Below are 24882 nucleotides of genomic sequence, written 5' to 3'. Positions count from 1 at the left end.
GGGTTCGGTCAATGGACATCGCCAGGGCCAAAGCGACTCTGGCCTCATGATCTCCCTCGAGGGTTGAAGCGACGGCCCTTGCCAGGAGGCGGCTCAATATCAGCGTTAGGGTTCGAGGCAACCTTAGGTTTCGGTGGAGGGTCCCGGTTCACGGAAGGCTTAGGGTTAGGGTTAGGTCCCTGGAGGATCCAGGGACCAAACCCACAGCAGGGCAGTGTTCTCCCCGAAGGGCTCAGTTGAGGGCACAAGGTATGGTGCCGGTCAAGTTCCGTCTTTTGCTGCCAAGGCCACACACGTCAATCGACCCCTGGTTGAGGAGACCTCCGGAATACTCTCGGGCAGCTGCAGCAGGGCCTTGAAAACGGCATGGTGAGCTCCCATCTTCCATGCGAGTCAGCCTGCACTGCTTATGGACGCCAGGCACGTGGGGTTGTCAGACGTTGGAATTGGGTCCCCATGTGTAGAGAGCCTTAGCAAGGGTTAGGGTTCAGTCCAGGTACGTCACCAGGGCCGAATCGACTCCAGTCTCGTGTCCTCCCTCTATGGCTGAAGTGAGGGTCCATTCCAGATGGCGGCTCAATTGCAGGGTTAGGGTTCGAGGCAGGCTTAGGTTTCGTTGGAGGTTCCCGGGCCGGGTAGGGTTTGGTTTAGGGTTAGGTCCCAGGAGGCTCCAGGCGCCAAACCCACAGCAGGGCAGTGGTATCCCTGAAGGGCTGCATTGAGGGCCCAAGGGACGGTGCCGGTCAGGATCCGTCTTTGGGTGCCAAGGCCACACACGTCGATCGGCCCCTGGTCAAGGAAGCCTCCGGATTCCTCTCGGGCAGCTGCAGTCGGGCCTGGGAAACGACATGCTGAGCTCCCAGGTTCCATGCCGTGTCAGCCTCCACCGCTTATGGACCCCAGGCGCGCGGTGATGTCCGACGATAGAATTGGGTCCCCATGGGGAGAGAGCCTTAGCTAGGTTTAGGGTTCAGTCCGGAGAGGTCGCCAGGGCCGAAACGACTCTGGTCTTGTGATATCCCTCGAGGGCTGACGTGAGGGCCATGCCAGAAGGTGGCTCAAATGCAGGGTTAGGCTTCGAGGCAGGCATAGGTTTCGGTGTAGGGTCCATGTCCGGGGTATGGTTAGGGTTAGGTACCAGGAGGCTCCAGGCGCCGAACCCACAGCAGGGCCGTGGTCTCCCTGAAGGGCTGAGTTGAGGGCACAAGGGACTGTGCCTTTCCGGATCTGTTTTTGGCTGCCAAGTCCAGACACTTCGATTGGCCCCTCCTGGAGGAGGCCTCCGGAATCCTCTCCGGCAGCTGCCGCCGTGCCTGGGAAACGACATGGTGAGCTTCCAGGTACCATGCCGAGTCAGCCTGCACCGCTTCTGGACTCCAGGTGCGTGGTGGTGTCACCCGTTGGAATTGGGTCCTCCTGGGGAGACATCTTTAGCTAGGCTTATTGTTCGGTCCAGGGACGTCGCCAGGGCCGAAGCGACTCCTGTCTCATGATCTCCCTCGAGGGCTGAAGTGAGGAACCATGCCAGAACGCGGCTCAATTGCAGGGTTAGGGTTCAAGGCAGGCTTAGGTTTCGGTGGAGCGTCCCGGGTCGGGGTAGGTTTAGGGTTAAGGTTATGTCCCAGGAAGCTCCAGGCGCCGAACCCACAGAAGGGCTGTGGACTCCCTGAAGGGCTGAGTTGAGGGCACAAGGGACGGTGCCGGTCAGGATCCGTCTTTGCTAAGGCCACACACGTGATTGGGACCCTTGTCGAGGAGGGTCTGGAATCCTCTCAGGCAGCTCTAGCCCGGCATGGGAAAGGACAAAGAAAGCTTCCAGGTCCATGCCGAATCGGCATGCATCGCTTCTGGACCCCAGGCCCATGGTGTTGTCAGACGTCGGAATTGTGTCCCCATGGGAAGAGAGCCTTAGCTAGGGTTAGGGTTCGGTTCAGAGACGTCGCCAGGGTCGAAGCGACACCGGTCTCGTGAACTCCTTCGTGGGCTGAAGTGAGGGCCAATGCCAGAAGGCGGCTCAATTGCAGGGTTAGGGTTCGAGGCAGGCTTAGGTTTCGGCGGAGGGTCCTGTTTTGGGGTAAGGTGACGGATGGGGTTAGGTCCCAGGAGACTCCAGGCGCCGAACCCACAGCAGGGCAGTGGTATCCCCGAAGGGCTGAGTTGAGGGCAAAAGGGACGGTGCCGGTCAGGATCCGTCTCTGGCTGCCAAGGCCACACACGTCGATCGGCCCCTGGTCGAGGAGTACTCCGGAATCCTCTCGGGCAGCTGCAGCACGGCCTTGGAAATATCATGGTGAGCTTCCACTTTCCATGCCAAATCAGCATGCACGGCTTCTGGACCCCAGGGGTGTGGTGTTGTCAGACGTTGCAATTGAGTCCCCATGGAGAGATAGCCTTACATAGGGTTAGGGTTCGGTCCAGGGACTTCTCCAGGGCCGAAGCGAATCTGCTGTCGTGACCTCGTTTGAGGGCTGAAGTCTCAGCCCATGCCACAAGGCGGCTCAAGTGCAGGTTTATCATCGAGGCAGGCTTAGCTTTTGGTGGAGGGTTCTGGATGGGGGGGTGGGGGGGGTTAGGGTTAGGGTTAGGTCCCTGGTGGGTCCAGGCTCCAAACCCACAGCAGGGCAGTGGTCTCCCCGAAGGGCTGAGTTGAGTGCACAAGGGAGGGTGCCGGTCAGGATCAGTCTTTGGCTGCCAAGGACACACAGGTCGATGGGTCCCCGGTCCAGGAGGCTTCCGGAATCCTCTCGCGCAGCTGCAGCCCGGCCTGGGAAGTGACATTGTGACCTTCCACGTTCCATGCCGAGTGATCCTGCACCGCTTCTGGACCCCAGGTGCATGGGGTTGTCAGACGTTGGAATTCGGTCACCATGGGGACAGAGCCTTAGCTAGGGTTAGGGTTCGGTGCAGGGACGTCTCCACGGCCAAAGAGACTCTGGTCTCGTGATCTCGTTTGAGGGCTGAAGTGAGGGCCCATGCCAGAAGGCGGCTCAAGTGCAGGTTTAGGGTTCGAGGCAGGCTTAGCTTTCGGTGGAGGGTCCTGGTTGGGGTAGGGTTAGGGTTAGGGTTAGGTCCCAAGAGTGTCAAGGGCCGAACTCCCAGCAGGACAGTTTTCTCCCCGCATGGCTGAGTTGAGGGTACAGGGAGGGTGCCGGTCAGGACCAGTCTTTGCCTGCCAAGTCCACACACATCGATGGGCCCCCGGTCAAGGAGTCCTCCGGAATCCTCTCGGGCAGCTACAGCCTGGCCTGGGAAATGACATGGTGACCTTCTCTTTTCCATGCCGTGTGAGCGTGCACCGATTCTGCACCCCCGACGCGTGTAGTTGTCAGACATTGGAATTGGGTCCCCATGGGGAGAGAGCTTTAGCTAGGGTTAGGGTTTGGTCCAGGGACGTCGCCAGGGCCGAAGCGACTCTGGTGTGATCTCCTTTAAGGGCTGAAGTGAGGGCCAATGCCACAAGGGGGCTCAATTGCAGGGTTAAGGTTCAAGGCAGGCTTAGTTTTAGGTGGAGAGTCCCCGTTCGGGGTACGTTTAGGGTTAGGGTTAGGTCCCAGGAGGCTCCAGGCGCCGAACCCACAGCAGGCCAGTGGTCTCCCCGAAGGGCTGAGTTGAGGGCACAAGGGACAGTGCCGGTCAGGTTCCGTCTTTGGTTGCCAAGGCCACACATGTCGATCGGCCCCTGGTCGAGGAGGCCTCTGGAATCCTCTTGGGCAGCTGCAGCGGGGCCTGGGAAACGACTTGGTGAGCTTCCAGGTTCCATGCCGAGTCAGCCTGCACCACTTCGGGACCCCGGGCGAGTGGTGTTCTCAGACGTTGGAATTGGGTCCCCATGGGCAGAGAGCCTCAGCTGGGGTTAGGGTTCGTTCCAGGGACACCGCCGGGGCCGAAGCGACTCCGGTCTCGTGATCTCCCTCGAGGGCTGAAGTGAGGGCCCATGCCAGAAGGTGGCTCAGATGCAGGGTTAGGGTTCGAGGCAGGCTTAGGTTTCGGTGGAGGGGCCCGTTTCAGGTAGGGTTAAGGTTAGGTCCCAGGAAGCTCTAGGCGCAGAACCCCACAGCAAGACAGTGGTCTCCCCGAAGGGCTCATTTGAGGGAAAAAGGGACGGTGCCGGGCAGGTTCCGTCTTTGGCTGCCAAGCCCACACACGTCGATCGGCCCCTGGTCGAGGAGTACTCCGGAATCCTCTCGGGTCGCTGCAGCACGGCCTTGGAAATGACATGGTGAGCTTCCACTTTCCATGCCGAATCATCATTCACTGCTTCTGAACCCCAGGTTTCTCCCTCGAGGCTGTATTCACAGAGCTGACTACCTGGCCACTTCCCTGCTTTACATGGTTGCCCACAAGGGTTTCCGAGCATTTCTAACTTAGTGAACGAAGCTCTTAACTGGGAAGACGAATGGCCGCACTGGTCCTAGACAGGAAGGGAGCGCAGGGCACTTTCTGCTTCGGCCCCCCGTAAGTTTTCAAACACCTCTAACATGGTCTGCCAAGATGTTATTTGAAAGATCTTTTCAACACGCCGTGGTTTGTTTCACACTTGCGAATGTGGCCCTGTCCCTGTGAGCCTCGCCTAGGTTTCCAGACACTTCTAACTTAGTGAAACGAGAAGTTAGTTGGAAGCCTGTTTCCCCCGTGTTCTTTCACAGAGTTGGTTGGGGACATGGCACGTTCCACTCAGACACCGCACATGTTTTCAAACACGGCAATCTTCGCGAAACCGGGTGTTACTTGAAAGATGGCTCCCCCACAGTGTGGTCTCACAGAGTTGAGGACGCGGCCCGTTCCGACTAGCACCCGCATGGGGGGTCCCACACGTCTAACTTACTGAAACAAGATGTGGTTTGAAACCCGGTCTCCCCCAAATGCTCTTTGGACCCTATGGGAGTACAATGGCACTTTTCGCCGAAGCCCTGCACCAGGGTTCAAACAATTCTAACTTTGTGAAGTGAGGTGGCAGTCGAAAGATGGTTGCAGCTCAGCGTCGTTTCACAAAGTGGAGTGTATGGTACTGTCTGCATAGGTCACTCATAGGTGTTCGAACACTTCTACGTCTGTGAAGCGAGATGTAGACCGAAAGATGGCTGGCTATGCCACCGTTTTTCCCGGATTAGACTGGAAGGCACTTCCCCTGTTGCTTCTGCATAGGGTTTTCAAACCCTTTGGGACGAGTGACCCAAGAAGGTATTGGAGAGACGGTTTGAGCACAGTCAGCGTTGGTTGCGAAAGTTGAGGACGTGACACTTTCTGGGTAGAACCCGCAGAGCTTTGCAGCCACTTCTCCTCCGTGAAACGAGAAGTTAGGCGAAAGATGAATTCCCCTCGATGTTGTTATACGGCGTTGACTCTATGGCACTTGGTAGGCCCCACATGGATTTTCTAACGCTAACTTTGTGAAACGGGATTACAGTTGCACGCTGATTTCACCACAGCGTTTGTTCACCTAGTTGCGTGCGTGGCGCTTTTCCGCCGAGGCCGCGCATACGTATCAATCCCTTCTCAGTGAGCGAGAACGACGTCAGCTGCAAGATGGCTTTCCAAGTGTTGTGTCACGGAGGTGGGTACATTGCAGGGTCCGCACGGGCCGCCTCGAGCTGCCATACCATCTACCTTCGCGAAACCGAATGTCAGTTGAAAGGTCTTCTCATCACAATGTGGTTTCTTAGAGTTGAGTATAGATGGCACTTTCCTTGTAGGCCGCACATAGGTTTGCAACCACTTCTAGCTTTGCAAAACCAGATGCGAAACCAGATGGTTTCCCCCACAGTGTTGTTTGACAGACTGGGGCCTATGGCAGTGTCCGCCCAGGCACCGCATGTGTTTTCAAACACTTGCAACTTATTGAAACCTGACGTTAGGTGAAAGGGTTCTGTTTCACAGAGTTGAGTGTATGGCACTTCCCGTGTAGGCCCCGCCTCGAGTTTCCGGCACTTCCGACTTCCTGTAAAGAGATGAGAGTTGAAAGATGGTGTCACCACAGCGTTAGATCACGTAGTTGAGTGTCTGGCACTTTTCCGCATGAAGTCCTGCATAGTTTGCGAGCGAGAGTTTAGCTTCGTGAAACCGGACGCTAGTTGAAAGATGGTGTCGCCAAAATTTCCCCCCCATTCCCTCCCCTCCCCCAGCGTCGAGGGTATGGCACCTTGTGGGTAGGCCTTGCAGTGGTGTCCAAACCCTTCTTACTTAGAGGAAGCAGATGTCCGTTGAACGATGCTTTACAGTGTCGTTTCCCAGAGTTCAGCATATGGCACTTGCCTTGTAGGCCCTGCATAAGGTCTCAGACACTTCTTAACTCAGGGAAACAAGCAGTTCGTCAAAAGAGGGGATACCCCACAGCGTTTCTGAGAGTTGAGTGTGTGACCCGTTCGGGGTAGGCCCTGCATTGTTTTTCAAAGACAGGTCACGTAGTGAAAGGAGACCCTCAGTTGACTGGCAGGTTCCCTAAAGTGCTGCTTCAGAGTTGAGTGTATGCCAACTTCCTGCCTGGGCTCTGCAGGAGTTTTCAGAAACTGCTGAGTGAGTGAAAGGAGACGTCAGTTGCAAGATGGTTTCCCCACAGTGACTCGCGGCGCGGAGCCTATGGAACGTACCGCCTGGGCCCTGGATAGTGTGCAAACACCTGTCTGCTGGTGAAGTGCAGCTGCTGTGGTTACATCACCTGGAGCCACTTGGAACCTAACCCTAAACCTAAACCTACGTAGAACAGGGACCCTCCACCGAAACATAAGCCTGCCTTGAATCCTAAATGTACACTTGAGCCACCCCGTGGCCTTGGCACTCACTTCCGCCCTCGAGGGAGATCACGAGACCGGAGTTGCTTCGGCCCTGGCAACGTCCCTGGTCCGAACCAAAACCCTAGCTAAGGCACTCTCCCCGTGGGACCCAATACCAAAATCTGACAACACCATGCACCTGGGGTCCAAGCAGTGCAGGCTCACTTGGCATGGAACCTGGAAGCTGTCGATGTCGTTTCCCAAACTGCAGCTGCCCTAGAGGTTTCCTGAGGCCTCCATGACCAAGAGGCCATCGACGTGTGTAACCTTGGCAGCCAAAGATTTATCCTGAATGGTACACTCCCTTGTGCCTTCAAATCAGCCCTTTTGGGAGCCCACTGCCCTCTTGTGGGTTTGTCGCCTGTGGCTTCCTGGGGCCTAACCCAAACCCTAACCCTACCCCGAACCGGGACCGTCCAAAGAAACCTAAGCCTGCCTGGAACCCAACCCTGCAATTGAGCCGCCTTCTGGCATGGGCCCTCACTTCAGCCCTCGATGACCGGAGTCGCTTCGGCCCTGGAGGAATCCCTGGACAGAACCCTAACCCTAGCTAAGGCTCTCTCCCCATGGGAACCCATTCCAAAATCTGACAACACCACACGCCCAGGGTCCACAAATGGTGCAGGCTCACTCGGCATGGAAACTGGAAGTTCACCAGGTCATTTCCCAGGCCCTAGTGCAGCTTCCTAGAGGATTCCTGAGGCCTCCCCGCCCAGAGGCCCATCGACGTGTGTGTCCTTGGCAGCCAACGACTGATCCTGAATGGCACCCTCCCATGTGCCCCCAACTCCGCCCTTCGGGGACACCACTGCCCTGCTGTGCGTTCGGCATCTGGAGCCTCCTAGGATCTAATCCTAACCCTAACACTGCCCAGAACAGGGAATTTCCCCTGAAACCCAAGCCGGCCTCAAAACCTAAATGTACATTTGAGCCACTTCGTCGCATGAGCCCTCATTTCACCCCTCCAGGGAGATCACGAGACCAGAGTCGCTTCGGCCCAGGAGACGACCTTGGACCGAACCATAACCCTAGCTTCGGCACTCCCCCATGTGACCCATTGCAAAATCTAACAACTCCATGTGCCCGGGGCCCCCAAGCAATGCAGGCTCACTCAGAATGGAACCTGGAAGCTCAAAATGCCGTTTCCCAGGCTTTGCTGCAGCTGCCCAAGAGGATTCTAGAGGCCTCCGAGACCAGGGGCCCATAGACGTGTGTGTCCTTGGTAGCCAAAGTTTGATCCTGACCGGCACCCTCCCATGTGCCCCCAACTTAGCCCTTCGGGGAGACCACTGCCCTGCTGTGGATTCGGTGCCTGGAGCCTCCTAGGACCTAACCCTAACCCTAACAATACCCCGAATAGGGACCGTCCCCCGAAAACCAAGCTGGCCTCGAAACAAGCATACACTTGAGCCGCCTCATCATATGAACCTTCACGTCACCCTTTCAGGGAGATCACGAGACCAGAATCGCTTCGGCCCTGGCGATGTCCCTGGTCTGAATCACAACCGTAGAATTGTCTCTCCCCATGGGGTCCCAATAAGAAAGTCTGACAACACTATGAGCCTGGGGTCCACAAGCTGTGCAGGCTCACTCAACATGGAACCTTGAAGCTAACCATGTCATTTCCCAAGCCAGGCTGCAGCCGCCTGAAAGGATTCCTGAGGCCTTCACGACAAGTAGCCGATTGACGTTGTGGCCTTGGCAGCCAAAGACTGATCCTGACCGGCACCCTCCCTTGTGCCCTCAATTCAGCCCTTCAGTGAGACCACTGCTCTGCTGTATTTTTGTCCCCTGGAGCCTCCTGGGACCTAACACTGACCCTAAACCTACCCCGAACCGGGACCCTTCACCTAATCCTAAGCCGGCTTCGAACCCTAAACTTACTTTTGATCTGCCCCCTTTCCTGGGCCCTCACTTCACCCCTCGAGGGAGATCACGAGACTGGAGACGTTTTGGCCCTGGCGACGTCCTTGGTCCGAACCCTAACCCTAGCTAAGGCTCTCTACCCATGGGACACCAATACGAAAGTCTGACATCACACACCTGGGGTCCACAAGTGGTGCAGACTTATTCGACATGGACCTGAAAACTCACCATGTCGTTTCACAGGCTCGGCTGCAATTGGCCGAGAGGATTCCTGAGTCTTACCCAACAAGGGGCCCATCGACATTTGGGCCAAAGACTTAATTTGACCGACACCGTATCTTGTGTCCTTAACATAGCCCTTCAGTGAGACCACTGCCCTGCTGTGGTTTCGGATCCTGGAGCTTCCTGGGACCTAACGTTATTTCTAACCCTATCCTGAAACACGACCCTCCACCGAAACCTAAGCCTGCCTCGAACCCTAACCTTACACTTGACTCGCCCCGTCGCATGAGCCCTCACTTCACCCCTCGATTGAGGCCATGAGACCAGATTCATTCCGGACCTGTCGACGTCCCTGGACATAACCCTAACCCTACCTAAGGCTCTCTCCCCATGGGGCCCCAATACCAAAGTCTGACAATACCCCGCGTCTAGGGTCCAAAAGCGGTGCAGGCTCACATGGTATGCAACCTGGAAGCTCACCATGTCGTTTCCCAGGCCCGGTTGTAGTTGCCCAAGAGGATACCTGAGGCCTCCCCTACCAGGGGCCCATCGACGTGTGTGGTCTTGGCAGCCAAAGACTGATCCTGACAGGCACCCTCCCATTTACCCTCAACTCAGCCCTTCGGGGAGACCACTGCCCTGTTGTGGGTTCTGAGCCTGGAGCCTCCTGGGTCTTAACCTTAACCCTAAATCTGCCCAAAACAAGACCTTCCAAAAAACCTAAGCAGGCCTCGAAACCTAACCCTACACTTGAGCCGCCCCATCGCATGGGCCATCACTTCAGTCCTTGAGCAGTGGTCTCCCCTAAGGGCTGAGGCGAGATCAAAATGGAGGGTGCCTTTCAGGATCAGTCTCTGTAGGCCAAGGCCACAAGAGTCGGTTGGCTCGTAGTTGGGGTGGCCTCAGGAATACACTTGGGCAGCTTAAGCCAGGACTGGGAAACCACATGAAGAGCTTCCAGGTTCCATGCCGAGTGAGCCGGCACTGCTTCTGGACCCCAGGCGCGTGGTGTCATCAGATTTTGGGATTGGGACCCCATGGGAGAGAGCCTTAGGTAGGGTTAGGGTTCAGCCCAGGGACGCCGCCAGGGCCAAAGCGACTCCGGTCTTGTAATCTCCATCAAGGACTGAAGTGAGGGCCCATACGACACGGCGGCTCAAGTGTAGGGTTAGGGTTTGAGGCCGGCTTAGATTTCGGTGGAGGGTTTCAGTTCAGGGTAGGGTTAGGGTTAGGTTTAGGTACCACGAGGCTCCAGGCGCCGAAAAAACAGCAGTGTCCTGGTCTCCCCATAGGGCTGAGTTGAGGGTACAAGCGATGGGGCCGGTCATGATCAGTGTTTGGCTACAAAGCCCAAAATAGTCGATGGGTCCCTAGTCGGGGATAACTCAGGAATCCTCTAGGGCAACTGCAGCCGGGACTGGAAACGACATGCTGAGCTTCCAGGTTCCATGCCGTGTTCACCTACACCGGTTTTGGATCGCAAGAGTGTGATGTTTTCAGACTTTGGTATTGGGTCCACATGGGGAGAGAGCCTTAGCTAGGGTTAGGGTTCGTTCCCGGGATGTAGCCAGCACCAAAGTGACTCTTGTCTCGTGGTCTCCCTTGAGGGCTGAAGTGAGTACCCATGTGACAGGGCATCTCAATTGTTGTGTTAGGGTTCGTCGCAGGCTTTGGTTTCAGTGGAGGGGTCAGTCTTGTATGATTATGTTAGTGTCAAGTCCGAGGAGGCTCCATGGGCCGAACCCACAGCAGGACAGTGGTCTTCCCGAAGGGCTGTGTTGAGGGCAGAAGGGAAGGTGCCGGTTAGAATCAGTCTTTGGCCCCCAAGCCACATAATTCGATGTGCCCCTGGTAAGGGAGGCCTCAGGAATCCTCTCGGGCAGCTGCAGCTGGGCTTGGGAAACAACATACTGACCTTCCATGTTCCATCCTGAGTGAGCCTGCACCGCTTCTGAACACCAGGCACGTGGTGTTAACATTCTTTGTGATTGGGTCTCCATGGGGAGACAGCCTGAGCTAGGGTTAGGGTGGTGCACAGACATGGCCAGGGACAAAGCGCCTCCGATCTCATGATCTCCCTCGAGGGCTGAAGTGAGGGTCCATGCGACGGGGTGGTAAATTTTAGGGATAGAGTTCGAGGCCACCTTAGGTTTCAGTGGAGGGTTCTCTCTTGAGGTAGGGTTAGGGTTAGGTCCCAGGAGGCTCCAGGCTCCTAACCCACAGCACAGCAGTGGTCTCCATGAAGGGCTGAGTTGAGAGCACAAGGAAGGGTGCCAGTCAGAATTAGTCTTTGGCTGCCAAGGCCATATAATTCGATGGGCTCTGGTAAGGTAGGCCTCAGGAATCCTCTCGGCCAGCTGCAGCCGGGCCTGGGAAACGACATGATGGGCTTCCAAGTTCCATGCCGATTTGGCCTGCACTCCTTCTGGACCACAAGCGCATGGTGTTGTCAGACGTTGGGATTGGGTCCCCATGTGGAGAGAGGCTTAGCTAGGCTTAGGGTCCCTTCCAAGGATGTCGCCAAGGCCGAAGTGACTCTGGACTCGTGATCTCCCTTGAAGGCTGAAGTTAGGGCCCATGCGACAGGGTCCTCAAGTGGAGGGTAAGGTTTCAAGGGCGCCTTAGGTTTCAATGGAGGGTTCCAGTTCGGGGTAGGTTTAGGTTTAGGGTTAGGTCCCAGGAGGCTCCATGTGCCGAACACACAGCAAGGCAGTGGTCTCCCCGAAGGGCTGAGTTGAGGGCAAAAGGGAATGTGCCGGTTAGGATCAGTCTTTGGCTGCCAAGTCCACATAATGCGATGGGTCTTCCAGTCTATGGGAAAAACAGTGGCATAGCCAGTCATCTTTCTGTCTAGGTCTTGCTTCACAGACGTAGAAGTATTCGAAAACCTATGAGCTACCTGCGTGGACAGTACCATACACTCCACTTTGTGAAACAACGTTGAGCTGCAACCATTTTTCAACTGTCACCTCACTTCACAAAGTTAGAATTGTTTGAACCCCGGTGCGGGGCTTCGGCGAAAAGTGCCATTGTACTTCCATAGGGTCAAAGAGCATTTGGGGGAAACCGTGTTTCCACCATCTTGTTTCAGTAAGTTAGACGTGTGGAACCACCCATGCGGGTTCTATTCGGAAAGGGCTGTGTACTCAATTCTGTGAGACCACACTGTGGGGGAGCCATCTTTCAAGTAACACCCGGTTTCACGAACATTGCCGTGTTTGAAAAACTGTCCGGCGTCTGAGCGGAATGTGCCATGTCCTCAAATCTGTGAAAGAACACAGGGGAAACAGGCTGCAAACTAACTTCTGGTTTCACTAAGTTAGAAGTGTCTGCAAACCTAGGCGGGGTTCACAGGGAAAGTGTCACATTTGCAAGTGTTAAACCACAGTGTGTTGAAAAGATTTCAACTGATATCTTGGCTCTCCATGTTAGAGGTGTTCGAAAACTTACTCGGAACCAATGCAGAAAGTTCCTGCACTCACTTCTGTGTAAGGACAGTGCGGCCCTCCTCCTTTCCAGTTACATCCAGTTAGTACTGTTTGAAAACCCATGTGGGCCACCTTGAAGGAAGTGCCAGGTACTCAGTTCTGTGATACAGCTCTGTGGGGAAACCATCTTGCAACTAATCTATCATTTCACGACACTTGTGTCTGAAAAACGTGCGGCCTTACATTGAAAGTGCCATACCCTCAACTGTGTTCTACAATATTGAGGAAGCACATTTCATTGAACATTGGGTTTCACTAAGTTACCAAGTGTTTGAAAATGCTGGCGTTGTGTTGTGTGATAAAATCTTGTGCTCTGCTGTTTGAAAGTGCACTGTGGGCAAACCGTCTTTCAACGAACCTCTGGTTTTCCTAAGGTAGAAGTTTTTGACAACATAGGTGAGCCTATATAGAAGGAGGCATAAACTGAACCCCGATATCACCTATGTGGTGACAGAAAGTTCTTTCAACTGACTTGCTTCACTAAGTTAAAAGTTTTGAAAGTGATAAGGAGACTATATGGAAAGTGCAGTATACACACGTCTGTGACCCATGACAATTAGGAAACCATCTTTCTAGTGAACAACTGTGGAAACCATCTTTCATCAATCTTGTTTCACTCAGAAAAGTTTGAAAACAAATGCAGGTCCAACACGGCAAGAGCCATAGAGTCAGTAGAATGAAAGACTGCGAGCAAACCATCTGTTTACTCACTGTCATCTTGTTTCGTTAAGTTATAAGCGTTGGGAAACTTATGCTGGTCTTAGGCAGAACGTGCTATAGACTCAACTTTTACTCTCAACAGTCAGGTGAAACCATCTTTCAACTAACATCTGGTTTCACTATGGGAAATGTGGGAAGCTACATGGACCTATGCAGAAAAGGCCATATATTCACCTCTGTCAAAGAACACTCTGGGACATCTTTCAACTGACATTTTGTTTCACTAATTTCGAAGTGTATGAAAACCTATGTGGGGAAATAACAGGAAAGTACCGTATACTACACTCTATGAAAAAATACCATGATGGACCATCTTTCAACCAACATATGGTCTTGCTATGTTAATGTGTTTGAAAACTGTGCAGACCTATGCAGAAAGTGCCATAAACTCAATTCTCTGAAAAAACACTGTGGCATAACCATCTTTTAACTATCATCTCGTTTCACTACGTTAGAAAGGTTTGAAAAACTTGCGCGGCCCAGGAAAGTGCCATGTTCTGAACTCTGTGAAACTGTACTTGGAGGAAACCATCTTCCACCTCACATGCGTTTTCACTAAGTTGGAAATGCTTGAAAATGGTTGTGGGTAATTATGAAAAAGGACCATTTACTCAGTTTGTTTAAATAATTCTGTGGAGAAATCATCTCTCAAATAATTTCTTGTTTCATTATGTAAGAAGTGTCTGAAAACTTAGGCGGGCAACTAAGATGAAAGTGCCCTACAGTTAACTCTGTGAAAAATCACTGTGAGACAAGCATCTTTCTGCAACATCTTTCAGGAAGGTAAGAGTGACTGAAATTCTTGGCCTAAAATGTATAATGACAGTGCCAATACTTTCAACTCCTTGAAGGAACCCTGTGGAGAAACGATCTTTCAGCTAGCCTTTGGTTTCTCTTTAAGTGGTGTTTGAAATAGTTACAGGGAACTAAAACAGAAGGGCCATCTACTTAATTCAGAAAAAGAAACCATCTTGCAGCCAATCTCTTGTTTCACTAAGTTTTGACGTGTGGGAAATCCTGTCCTTGTAACTATTAGGAAAGTGCCTTTTACTCAACTCTGTGAAATATAATGGAGGAACCATCTTTCAACTACTTTCTTGCTTCACTAAGTAGAAGTGTCTGAGGACCTATGCGGGTCTTCCTGGACACAGTGGCATTTCCTCCACACTGACAAAACACGTGGAAAAGCCAGCTTGCATCCAACAACTTGTTGCACGATGTTAGAAGTCTTTGAAGTAAGGGACGAACTCTAAGGCAAGTGCCGTATACTCAACTCTGGTTTACAAAAACCACCGTGGGGAAATGGATTTTAAATTAACATGTTGTTTCATTGAGACGTGTCTGAACACCTAATTCAGGAGAAGTTCCCTATGCCCACCACTGTGGGGGGAAAACTTTTGTCAATTAACCCCTTGTTCCCTAGGTTTCAAGTGCGTGAGAACCTAAGCCAGAATTGATAACAGATGGGCTCTAGACTCAAGTCTGTGAAAAATTACCGTCGGGAAAGCCTTTTTTACTGAAAACCTTCACGAAGCTAGAAGTGTTTGAAAATGTAGTCCTAAGTGTATAATGGCAGTGCCATACACTCAACTTCTTGAAATAAAACGACTGAGAAACCACGTTTCAACAAAAGTCTGGCTTCACATTGAGAGGTGTTTGAAATCCTTTACAGAGAACTATAAGCAGTATAAGAAGTGTGTGGCTTATACTTAATGCTGGGAGAAAACCTATGGAGACATCGTCTTTCAACCAACTTCTTGGTTCACATTAGACGTGTTGAAAAACCTAATCTGGGGGATATTAAGTGCTTTCAACTTAACTCTGTGAAATAACCTTCTGGAGGAACCATTTTCAACAAATCTCTTGTTTCACTAAGAATTGTATGAAAACCTAGGTGGATAATGATCAGGGAAGTGATATGTACTTAACTCTGTGAGAAAACAAAACAAAACAAAATATACCGGAGACACGACCCTTCAAAAAACGTTGTTGTTCCCTAAGTTAGAAGTGTTTGAACATTTAGGCCTAAATGTAAACCGAGAGTATTATAGGCTCATCTCCTTGAATTAAAACCTTGTCGAGAAACCGTCTTTCAACTAACATCTTTTTCCAGTTAGAACTGTTTGGAAACCTTTAGATGGAAGTATAAGGAAAAGGCCACAATCCTAACGCTGTGAAAGACACAACGGGGACATGGCCTTTCAACCAACTTCTCATTTCAGACGTTTTGGAGAATCGATGCCGGGAACTACATGTAAGGAAACTGTCATATACTCCACTTTGTGATATAACAGAGTTGGGAGATTGCTTTTCAAATAACATCCTGATTCACTAGGTTAGGGGGTTGATAGGTTACACTGAGAACTTAGGTAAAGGGCCATACAGTCAACTCTGAGAAAACACAGGGGGAAACCGTCCTTCCACCAACTCTCTGTTTCGGTAGGTTAGGAGGCTTTGACTCTCTATTGCGAGCAAGTATAAGGAAAGTGCCATGAACTCCTCTCCTCTCTGTGAATCCACACTGTGGAGAAAACATCTCTCAGCGACCTGCTTCTTTCACAGTGTTAGAAATATTTGAAAACATATGCAGGGAAGAATATGCAAAGTGCCACATACTTAACTCTGCAAAACAACTCTGTGCGGAAACCATCTTTCAAATAACTTCTTGTGTCCAAAAACGCGTTTCGAAAATCAATGCAACTGAATAATGGGAAAGTGACATATCTGCACTCTGTGAAACAACACTGTGGGGAGCCCATCTTTCAGCTACCATTACCTTTCGGGAAGTTGAACTCTCCAAAAATAACACTAGGGAACAGGTCTTTCACCCAACTTCTTGTTGAACCAACTTCATAGCTAGCCGTGTTTGAAAACCTGTGTGTGGAATCATGGGAAAGTCAATATACTCACCTCTGTGAGATAATAGTGTGGAGAAACCATCTTTCAAATAACTTTATTTCACGTACTTAGAAGCCGTCCAAAACCTATGCAGAAAATAAAGGGGAATGGCAGTGACTCATCGCTGTGAAATAATATGGTGGGAGAAACACCTTTCCACTAATTCCTTGTTTCACTAAGTATCCACTGTCTGAAATCCTATGCCGGACTCTGAGGAAAACACAGCGTGGAGAAACGACCTTTAGATGAACATTTTTTTCACTACCATACAAGTGTTTGAAAATGTAGATTGTGAGCTCGAAGGCAAGTGCCATACCATAGATTCCACAGTGTGGAGAAACCATTCTTGAACTAACACCATGTTTCATTGAGTTATAAGCGTTTGAAAACATTAAGGAAAGTTCCATACACTCAACTCTCTGAAGAAACACTGTGGACAAATCATCTTTCAAGTAACATCTTTTCTAAGTTGGAAGTGAGTAAAAATCTTGGACTAAATGTACATGATGGTGCCAAACACTGAACTCCTTGAAGGAAAACCATGGAGAAAACTACCTTTCAACTAAAGTCTGCTTTCAAATCGAGTGGTGTTTGAAATCCTTTACAGGTAACTTTAAGGAAAGGATCCCAGGCTGAGTTCAGAAAAAACACTATGGCGATACCGTCTTTCAACCAAATTCTTGTTTCACTAAGACTTGTTGGAAAACCTGTCCTGGTAACTCTAAAGAAAGTGCCATCTACTCAACTGTATGAAATAACATTGTGGAGGAACCATCCTTCAACTAATGCATTGTTTCAGGTGTTTTGAAACACTTGTTTCAAAATTGTTTGAAAACTCAAGCAGGGAACTATGAGGACGGTGACCTCACCTCAATTCTGTGAAAGAAAACACGGCAGGGAAAGCACCATTCAAATAACCTCTTGTTTCACCAGTTGGTAGTGTTTGAAAAAGTAAGCGGCAAACTCTAAGGCAAATGCCATACACTTAACTCTGTTTCGCAAACAACACTCTCGAGAAACCATTTTAACTATCATGTTTCATGGAGTCAGAAGTGTTTGAAAAATCTAGGCCTAAAAGTACAGTGAGAGTGCTATATGCTCAGCTCTGAAATAAAACCGTCTTTTTGACTGTCTTCTTTCAGAGTTACAAGTTTCTCAAAACCTTTACAGGGAACCATAAGAAAAGTGCCAGTATATACTCAACTCTGTGAAAAGACACTGTGGGGAAACTGTCTTTCAACCAAATTCCTGTTTCACTTAGACATGTTTGAAAACATGTGTGAGGAATTGTAAGAAAAATGCCATATACTCCGTTTGGTGAAATGATACTATGGAGAAAACCTCGTTTCAAAGAACTTTTTTCACTAAAAAAGAAGTCTTGGAAAACCTATGAAAAAAATATAGGGGAAAGTTATAGACTCAGCACTGTGAAATAAGACTGTGGAGAAACCATCTTTCAATGAATCTCTCATTTCCCTGTGTAACAAGTGTCGGAAAACCTAAGTGGGCAACTATGAGGAAAGTGCCATGTACCTAACTTTGTGACACAACACATGGAGACACGACCTTGCAACTTTTTCTTTCACTACCTTAGAAGTGTTTGAAGTGGAAGAGGTGAACTCCAAGCCATGTTTTTACAGTTGTGCCGAATTCGACACTGTGAAACAATGGTGTGGAGAAACTATTTTTAAAGTAACACCATGTTTCATTGAGTGACAAGGGAGTGCACAGCTATGCAGGAAAGAAAAAAGAGTTCCATATACGCAACACTGTGAAAAAACACTGTGGAGATCCCATCTTTCAACTAACCCTTTCGTTCTCAACCAGAGAAGTGTTTGAAAATCTTGGCCTAAACGTATAGGGATAGTACCATACACCCTCAACTCCTTGAAATAAAACTATGGAGAAACCATCTTTCCCCTAACATCTTGTTTCACTACGTGAGAATTGTTTGAAAACCTCTGCAAGGAACTCTAAGGGAAAGTGCCATATCCTCAACCATGTGAAACAACAATGTTGAGAAACTGTCTCCCAGTTAATACACCAAACAGCCATCTTGTTTCACAATCAGCGCACTACAACCAACATTTAGTCAACAATCACCAAGGTCTGCACACCAAGCACACTCCACACACCTACCTCTTAATCACCGCAGACACCACACTTCAGCATCCCACAGTGCCTAGGAAACACAAACACCAAACACATCACACACGGACAAAACACACCCCAACATACCGCAAGCACCAGACACATTCAAATATCCTGTGGAGAATGCTTTTATTCTACTTAAAACTCGCATGGGACATACACCACATATAGAAACGACATGCACAATTTGCAGGTAACATGATCAACCCACTACATCACATGGACAAAATATCCATCACACAGTCCAAACGCCAGACACACACCACACTACCAATACAGCACACATATTCCACACACACACTTCACATATGCCATGCACAGAAATGCATACACCACACACCGTCCAGGGACATACTGCTTATAAACCACCTACACATGCCCTTTCCATACACCACACACATAACAAACACAACACACCAATGTTCTACATATACCCTGCTACATCTCTGCTGACCCTATCTGCTGATGGGATGGCAGGAAAGACATCCAAAACCAGGGCATTCCCTCTCTATTTAAAGGAATATTGGAGGCTTCATGCTGACAGTGCTTCAGGTGTGGCATGGAGAGAGGTCCCTCTACCGAAGCCCTTGGCTCTTTCTAATTTCTGAGACAGTCAACTTTCTGAAAGATTGTGCTAGTCACTTCATTCATAACAGTCTCCCATTCCCATCATCTGACGACAGACTCTAGCAAGCCGACTATCATTTTGAACCCGTTTGGTCTATTTTCAAAGGGGTTTCTCCCTGGGGTCATGCCAAGTGAGTCTCTCAGAGCACCGGGCTCTACTTTCAAGTGTAGAGTGGGGTGACGTCCTTGCAAGTGTGCAATGGGTTTGGTAACAGGACCACCCCTTCATCTGGTTTCAGAAATATACAGACCTCAAGAGGCCTGGGTCATTGGAAGATGCCCAATGGAGAACGTTTGTATGTATGCTGGGCCGGAGGTTGCAGGAGAGAGCTGGCCTCCTTTATGCGCTGAGAAGAAATGAAATGAGACATTTCCTTTCAGACTGATCCAATTCCCCTTTGGAAGGTCGCACTTGGGTCCACTTAGTCATTTTCTTCCCATGGCTTTGTTTCAAAATAAATAATTTTCACGCATAGGGGCCACAGAACTGTCCCTCACTCAGCTGGCACCCTGGGGTAGGCAAAAAGCCTTTTGAATGAATGCTGCACCACAGCCGGGTTCAAACCTATTCATCATCACAGGGAAGCATATGTTTCCATGACTCAGAATAACTTGTGCCCCTGTCTACTGATACGATGTGCAGAAAGGACAACAAAAGCCAAGGCTTCCTTCGATGTCTTAAGGGATAATGTGGGTCTCTTGCCCACAGGGCCCCAAGGGTCATCCTTTGGGTACTCCTTTAGTCAAGGCAACTAAGGGTTCTTCTGATGCCTGAGCAAGCCAGCAAGCGTGCCAATATACAGTGCTGGTCAGAGTGTTCTAAACATTACCCAAATCGCATCCTTAATAAAGAGCTCTGGCCCTCGGGGTTTCAAGTTTCATGACATTGCTTTATTCTCCACCACGGTTCCTCTTGTGATCCCCATGAATTCAGTCACGCAGACTCATAGCACCAGCTTACAAATGTCCAATGTGGACCATCCCTTGTGACTTGTGGCACAGGTTGAGCCCCAGGGGCCCTGGCATTTTGGTTTCAGGACTTCATGGACATGCAGAGCCCTAGGACATTCAAAGAGGTCCAGCTAAGAACTGTTTGTGCGGAGGTTGCGCCAAGTGTATTAGTGGGGAGCTGGCCTCCATACCTAGGGAGAATAACATGTCCCTTTCATATTGGTCAGATACCTATTGGATGGAAATATTGAATGCCCTTTGTTCCAGGATGGAGCGATTCCTTCTCCTTTACTGTCATTCTGACTCCGTCTTTGTTCAACCTGAGGAGCCATGGAGCTGGCACTCAGCGGGCACCAAGGGATGGGCATCAGGTTCCCACTCAGTCCCATGGTCATGGACTGCCATGAGCATCAGCTATCCCCAAGGAGTAGAGAACTCCAATCCCTGAGCTTGGTAATAGGCTGTTGTTAGCAAGGGGTAAGGGGAAGGGAGCCAGCCTGCCTCCTTTCTCTACCTGATGGAATTTCCTTCCTTCCGAAAAGCAGACAGTTCACACAGGAGCAGGAGGCTCCAGAAGGTGGTCAGCACAGAAAGAGACCTTTACAGGAAGAGGGCCCAATGTCCCTTTCCCCACTTCAGAAGAAGACCAGGGGGCACATGATGGCTACAGCACCCTCACAGCTCACTCCATTCAATGATGGGAAAAGTAAGAAAAGCAAAGTCCAGGGCTCTCTAGGTCCTTCTGAAGGAAGAAGGCAGGTCTGTTGCTGATAGGGCTCCAAGATGTGGACGCTAGATGCCACTGTTGCCTGAGGCAACAGAAACCCCTGTTTCTTCTTCCCACAGCCACCTTGCCAGGAGCTGGTGCTGGACCATTCCTTTCCCACATAATTCCCCTTCCAATCTCTGAAGAGCTCTGACCCTCCTTATCCACCTTTACTCATCTTTGCTCTCTTCTAGAAACAAGGTTCTTCCCAGAGAGGGTTCAGAGGTAGGGTCTCACGGTCTTATCCTCTGCCTTCCACCTGGGAGTCTAGCTCAGTCCTTGAGACAGTGGGAGAGATTTTGGCCACTGGGCTCCATCTTCCTTAATTTATTGGGTTCCAGAAGCATGTAGAGACCCAGGCCAATGGAAAGGTTGCAACAGAAGATGTTTGTGTGTAGGATGGATGAGAGATTTGGGCATGGAGTTGGCCTTCTGGCCAGTGGCAAACGAAGTAAGACACCTTCTTTCCAAGTGGATCCCAATTACCACTGGATATGCCGAGCTTTGGCCCTCCTTGTGCCCATTTCCTTCACCCTACTGCATTTCCGACTATTTTTCTCCCTTAGGAGCTAGGGAGCTGTCAGAAACCCAGGGAGGTCACCCGGATAGGCATGAAACTCCCACTCTGCTCCTGTGCTCAGTGAGAGTGCTGAGGCTCTGAAGTACCAAAAGAAAGATGGCCTTTATTCCCTGGAAGACTGGTGACTGGCCTGCTGTGGTATGGAAGGGGAAGGGGAGCCAGCTTGCCTCATTGTCCTGGATGACTGCGTTGCCTTCTTTCTGAGAAGTAGACAGTTTGCACATGAACAGTATGGACAAGGAGAGGGTCAGCACAGAGGAAGCCCTTTGCAGGAACAGAGAAGGATTTCCTTGTCCCACTCTCCTGAGTAAAAGCCAGCAGAACCGAATACTTAGAGTTCAAAACTGGGGTCTGCATCAACTGATAGAACATGTGGGAGGGACACACATAGCCAGAAATTTGTCTCCTAAAATCAGAAGGCAGGGCCCCCAGGTGTATTCCTTCAGAGGGCTCCCTTTGCCTAAGCCCACAAGAATTTCTTATTCTGGATACAACCCGCTTGATAGGAGACCATGATGGGTATTTATTCTCAAGATTCTCCACATCCCATGTGTGAGGAAGAACTCTGGAAGTCTGTGTTTCAAAAGGCCCACCATTTTCCGTTTTCTTGAAAAGCGGTGCTGCATGGAATTTATCAGAGCAGTGTCTTTGAATAATATCTTCTTCTTTCAGCACTCATGTCCAGTGTTGTCCTGTGGTTATGATATAGGTGTGGCAATGGGCCCCTCTCCATTTGGTTTCAGAATTATGTGACCATCTCCTAACGCAGGATGTGTGAAGGTTCCGAGGCAGAATGCTTGTGGGTAGGCTCATCCAGAAGTTGGGGGTAGATCCTGCCTCCTGTGTGCTTAGAGGGTGAGGGAAGCTAGATATCTCCTTCCTCAATTTGACCAGGGGCCTTGTAAATGCAGAACTTTGACTCACCTGGTAGTCATTCTTATCCCATTTCTGCATTTCTAACTTAACCTCACTTGACACACCAAGACCACGAGGCTGTTCTGTAAACCAGCAAGTTGCAAGGATGGACATGTAGGTTCCAGAACATTCCCGAGTCAAGGCAGGACTCTCAGAGTCTGATATCGCTAAAGAGAGCTATATATTGTGTCATTGAACCCCAGGTTCATAGCAGACTACTGTACCGTGGGAATGGTGAGCCACATGGACCGCCGACCCTAATTGATGGACATACCCTCATGCGGAGGAAGAGACAGGATGTGCATGTGCAGCATGCTCCATGACCTGACCAGAGCACACAAGGCCTTTTGAATGTATCATGCCCCAGGCATTGGTCCCACCACTGGATCAATGGGGAAAAACTGAAAGCTTTCCCCCGTAAGGTCAGGAACAAGACAGGGATGTCCCCTCTTGCCATGTTCTTCTACATGTGTTTTCTCTACATAGTATCATGTTTTAGCCTCTGCAATCAGACAACACAAAGAAATAAAAGGCATTCAAATAGGCCAGGAGGAGGTCAAACGTTCACTCTTCACAGATGACATGATACTCTATTTGGAAAACCCAAAATATTCCACCAAAAAACTGCTAGAATTCATTCATGAATTCAGCAAAGTTATAGGATATAAAATCAATGCACAGAAATCAGTTGCACTCCTATACAACAACAAGGAATCAACAGAAAGAGAAATCAAGGAATTGATCCCATTTACAGTTGCACAAAAAATCTAACCAAATAGGTGGTTAGGGAATAAATTTCACCAAAGAGGTGAAAAATCTGTACTCTGAAAACTAGACATAAACATAAATTTAGAAAGCTTATAAAAGAAATTGAAGAAGACACAAAAATATGGAAAAATATTCCATTCTCCTGGATAGGATGAACAAATATTGTTAAAGTGTCGATACTACACAAAACAATCTAAATATTCATTGTAATCCCTATCAAAATAACACCAGAATTCTTCACAGAGCTAGAACAAATAATCCTAAAATTTGTATGGAAGCAGGAAAGACCCCGAATAGCCAAAGCATTCTTGAACAACAACAAAAACCCAAAAAACAAACAAAAAAGCAGGAGGATTCACGATCCCAGACTTCAAGCTATACTTCAAAGCTGTAACCATCAAGACAGTATGGTACTGGCACAAGAACAGATACTCAGATCAATGGAAGAGAATAGAGAACCATGAAATGGACCCACAAACCTATGGGCAAATAATCTTTGAAAAAGCAGGAAAGAATATCAAATGGAATACAGTCTCTTCAGCAACTGGTGCTGGGAAAACTGGACAGCGATATGCAGAAGAATGAACCTGGACCACTTTCTTACACCGTACACAAAGATAAACCCAAAATGGATGAAAGACCTAAATGTCAGACAAGAAGCCATCAAAATCCTCGAGGAGAAAGCGGGCAAAAACCTCTTTGATCCTGGCCACAACTTCTTACCCAACACGTCTCTGGAGGCAAGGCAAACAAAAGCAAAAATGAACTACTGGAACCTCATCAAAATAAAAGTATTCTGCACAGCGAAGGAAACAATCAGCAAAACTAAAAGGCAACCTACATAATGGGAGAAGATATTTGCAAACGACAGATCAAAGGGCTAGTATCTAAAATCTATGAAGAACTTATCAAACTCCACCTCCAAAAACAAATAATCCAGTGAAGAAATGGGCAAAAGACATGAATAGACACTTCTCCAAAGAAGACATCCAGATGGCCAACTGACACATGAAAAAATGCTCCACATCACTCATCACCAGGGAAATACAAATCAAAACCACAATGAGATACCACCTTACTCCTGTCAGAATGGCTAACATTAACAACTCAGGCAACAATAGATGTTGGTGAGGATATGGAGAAAGAGGATCTCTTGCACTGCTGGTGGGAATGCAAGCTGGTGCAGCCACTCTGGAAAACAGCATGGAGGTTCCTCAAAAAGCTAAAAATAGAACTAGCCTATGACCCAGCATTTGCACTATTAGTCATTTATCCAAGGGATACAGGTGTGCTGTTTCAAAGGGACACATGCACCCCCATGGTTTATAGCCAAAGTATGGGAAGAGCCCAAATGTCCATGGAAAGATGAATGTATATTCATCCATATATACCATAGATGAAGTGATATACATATATATATACACAATGGAGCAATTACTCAGCAATCAAAAAGAATGAAATCTTGCTTTTTGCAACTACATGGATGGAACTGCAGGGTATTATGCTAAGTGAAACTGGTCAGTCAGAGAAAGAGAAAAATCATATGACTTCACTCATGTGAGGACTTTAAGAAACAAAACAGATAAACATAAGGGAAGGGAAACAATAATATGAAAACAGGGAAGGGGACAAAACAGAAGAGACTCATAAATATGCAGAATTAACTCAGGGTTACTGAAGGGGTTGTGGTAGGAGAGATGGGCTAAATGGGTAATAGGCACTAAGAATCTACTCCTGAAATCATTGTTGCACTATCTGCTAATTTGGATATAAATTTTAAAAAATAAAATATTACTAAACAAATGAAATTTTTTTCTTGAATTCCTTTTCTGCTGCTTTATTGTTAGTGTATAGAATTAAAATAATTTTCTGTACAATGATTTGGTATCCTATGACTTTACTAAATTCAGCAGTTTTTGTAGTTTTTTGGTGAATTGTTTTGGGTTTTCTCTACAAAGTATCATGTCATGTGCAAACAGTGAAAGTTTTACTTCTTCCTTATGGATATGGATACCTTTAATGTCTTTTTGTTGTGTGATTTCTATGGCTATAACTTCAAGTAAAAGTGATTAAGAGTGCGCATCCTTGTCTTGTTTCAGATCTTAGGGGAAATGCTTAGACTTTTCCCCCATTAAGAGGATGTTAGCTGTGAAATTTTCA

The sequence above is a fragment of the Felis catus genome, chromosome D1, assembly GCF_018350175.1.
Source record: "Felis catus isolate Fca126 chromosome D1, F.catus_Fca126_mat1.0, whole genome shotgun sequence".
In the NCBI taxonomy this organism is placed as follows: domain Eukaryota; kingdom Metazoa; phylum Chordata; class Mammalia; order Carnivora; family Felidae; genus Felis; species Felis catus.
This window is presented reverse-complemented; position numbering follows the sequence as displayed.